Source organism: Mastomys coucha, unplaced genomic scaffold (genome assembly GCF_008632895.1).
Source record: "Mastomys coucha isolate ucsf_1 unplaced genomic scaffold, UCSF_Mcou_1 pScaffold6, whole genome shotgun sequence".
In the NCBI taxonomy this organism is placed as follows: Eukaryota; Metazoa; Chordata; class Mammalia; order Rodentia; family Muridae; genus Mastomys; species Mastomys coucha.
Window position 1 is genome coordinate 49,707,311 of NW_022196912.1, and position 3,701 is coordinate 49,711,011.

The window sequence follows — 3,701 nt, forward strand, 5'->3', positions numbered from 1 at the left end:
CATGATTCTAAAAAAAGAGATCTTCAAGACCTTTTTACAAACTCTGTCGAATATAAATGGTTTCCCTTAACTATAACATTAAGTTTTTCACATTTGCCATAAACGTTAAATTTTCTCCAAGTTTCACAATAAGGGGAAATAGATAAAACACTTAATGAATGAAGTTTATGTTATGTTTATGCTTTAAAAATTAATAAAACTGACACAGAAGTAGACATCTCTAAAATGATATTAATGGATTGCTTGCTTTATTTTGCTATTTTGTTACTTTCTCTGAGTTTCTTTTTAAGCAAAGTTCCTAGGAAATTGTGTCCTCTTGTGGTCACTGGCAAAAACAACATGTTTTTTTTTTTTTTTTTTTTTTTCCAGGAAGAACCAAATCAAACAATGAGGGTAGGGCCTAAGGCTTCAGGAACAACCATCTTTTGGTGGGTGGGAGTGGGGGTGATAGGGCAGATACTCCCAGAGAAAAGAGAGATGAAAGTTATGTGTAACCAAAAACAAAAAAGCAATATGAATTGTCTGGTCCCTATTGAAATTGCTGAGTGTCGGGTGGCTGAAAAGAAGATACTTAAATAGTACACAGCAGGATTGTGATTATGGTAAAATGTCATGAAGAGTTTTGTATTTCATAGGATTGTTTCTTCAGTTATCAGAGCAACTCAAAGATAACTGGGGAGAGTCATGTCAACTAGAGATGAGTTGTGATACCTACTTTCCAAATTACACTTACCGTAAGCATAAAAACAACAAAATAAAATCAAGAGAACAATTTATGACTATATATTCATATGCCTGGGTTTTGTTTTTCCTTCAGGGAGTACAAGTCTTTTTTTTTTTTTTTTATTGGTTATTTCATTTACTTACATTTCAAATGTTATCCCCCTTCCTGGTTTCCCCTCTGAAAACCCTCTATCCCACCCTCTCTCTCCTCTGCTTCTGTGAGGGTGTTCAGTCACTCACCCACTCTGACACCCTGGCATTCCCCTAAGCTGGGGCACGGAGCCTTCACAGGACCAAGTCTGTCCTCTGCTACATATGGGTCCCTCCATGTGTTCTCTACAAGTCTTACTCCAACCCTCATTTCAAATGTCAGATATTCTAATGATTAATTTGCATTTTCTTTCATCTGAGGATCCCTTTCTTTTGCTTTTTTAATCTTTCACCTCTTGACTGAAAGTTTCAAATTGTATAACTTTAGCGCCATAGTATTACAGAAATTCTGGAAGACAAAAAATAGAATCTGTTAATTCATGAATTACAGCATCACCAGCAGGACCAAGATGCTCCAGTATCACTAAGGCTATGTGCACACCAGGTGTGATGCATAGCACTGGTGCGGGGGCAGACTTCACAGGAGATATCGAACTGGGCGATTCCTGTAGAATGTCCAAAACTGGCTGACATCTCAGACAACCTCATCCGAGGCCTAATCAACTGTAGCCTTCCAGTATGCATCCCCTCCTGTGGGAAGGCTCCTGTGCTTCCACTAAGCAAGTCCAGGATATGGGTTCACAGGCAGAACTCCAAGCTAAACACAGACCTGCATGACCTGTCATCTGACAGCAGAGGAGAAAAGACTGGAGAACCAGTGTGGAGGATTCACTCAGCTTTTGTACAAATCCAACTCTGAAACCTACCAGCTTGCTGACAATGCCAGTGCACACTGAAAGTGTGAGGGTAATTACAGGTGCTCTGTGTGCCCAGCATGAGATATGAGATATCTATCTATCTAACTAATCTATCTAACTAATCTATCTATCTATCTATCTATCTACACACACACATATGTATGTATTCCTCATATATATTATCACACACTTATATATTAATTCCTCTCTTCCACCTTCCCCCTCCCTGCTTCCCCCTCCCTCTCCTTCCCTTCCCTCGACCCCTGCTCAGGAAGAACTGCAAGTGTGCCCAGTTTGCAGCCTGAAAACAAAGCTCCTTAGGAATTCTGCCAGTGCAAGGCATTTGTTATTGTCCTCAGAGAACATTTAGGAGGATTTTTTTTTTAAAATAGATAAAGTGAGCTAGACCCTAATTAACCTAACATTTCCAAAGAAAGACACCAGATTGACAGAAGCCTTAAAGGGGAAGTCCTAAAACTGTTTTACTTAGAAGACCAAAATCGGGATTTGAAAATAAAGGAAAGTCTCAGATGTTAGGTTGAAGCGCTGTGCAGATCACAGTGCAAATCACAAGCTGTCACATCGGTGAGCTATCCAGAAGCCTATCAGACTTGTGGACACACAGGGGACTCAGCATCCATCCTTACCAGGAAAGAAAATCATTAAGAACAAGTTATAAGCCATGGAAACCAGCAGAGTGGGCAGCCGACCTCAGCCTGTCAAGGTTTGCTCAGCAGTAACCCTAGATATCGCTGAGAGTTTACTCGCCTGGCAAGACACCACTTTCTAGCCCCACCTAACAGGTACTTTCATCGTCTGTGCCTCAGGATGAGTTCAGGAGGAATTTTACTCAAAGCTTAAATACATTTCTTGTGACCCTGATTGAAAGATTCGAAGTCAGAGATGGCCCCGGGCCATTCATTTTAAACTCGCTTCTGCAAGGGGGATCCAACACTATGATAAGGACAGAGGCCTCATGTGTCTGTCAGTGCAGCGCCAGGGCTGGCCTGCAGATTTCTTGCAGAAAGGTGCACTTGCTAATGACCGTGCCTGTGCAGAGAGGTGTACTATTTCTCCTCACCTGCTACAAGGCTTCCATCTCAACATTTTCCCTCTCTGGAGTACACTTCCTGACCCCCTCCTCGTCTTGCTTTGCCTTGTCTCCCAAGGAAGGAAAGGTTCCTGTCATTCGTTGTCTTTGAATTATTTTTAACACTCAGCTAAAAAATAAATTTTTGAGATTGATATTAATAAAGGGAAAATCGAGATTTCCGTAGTCACTTTCTAAAACACAATCGCGGGATACTCTGAAATTCGTATTTAGGATAGAGAACACTTGATAAGAGGATGCTGCAGAACTTCTGCGATGTTTTGTTTCCAAGAGATAAATTCTTGTCAGTGAAAAATGCAAATACATGGGTGCGGGAGTGGCTTTATTTTGAGAAGAATTGGCTACGAGCTATTAAAATTAAGTGGAGGTCAAGTAGAATCTGGTTTTCAGCCAGGCTGTCATTTTAAAATATGGCAGCAGCGGGCGAGGCAGGCCTGTTGGCACACTGTGGTCATTGTCTCTGGATATCAGTAAAAATGGTTCAGGGCAACCCGGGGGGTGGGGGGTGGGGCGGTGGTCTCTACTCGGATGAAAAGCACAGTCGGGTTTACAGGTCTCAGAAGAGAGCTTTCCCTACAAAGGCTGAGCCCTTGGACCAGCCTCAGGCTTTCCACACCCCAGAGTTTCCGGGACCCAGCTGAGAGCTTCAGCAGGACGCAGCCACGTGGCCTGCCCTGCGTCGCGGGGGCTCCGGCCTCCAGCTTCTCAGGAAGTCGGTGGCCGCGACCTTTGGTCCAACCCAGAAAGGGGCACTTGCTGAGCTGGCAGTTCCCCGGGGGATTGACCCGGGGAGTGGGGATTGGGAGCTTGAGCAAGGTCCTCTGCCTGTGAACCGGGCAGAAGCTCGAGGCGCTCACCTCCACGCCCGGCAAACTCTGTCCCTGAACTCTGGCTATTTTTTCCGGACCCAGAATTGCCTTTCCGAGTAAGAGATCACCTTGATCCAGCTCCCTAAACCC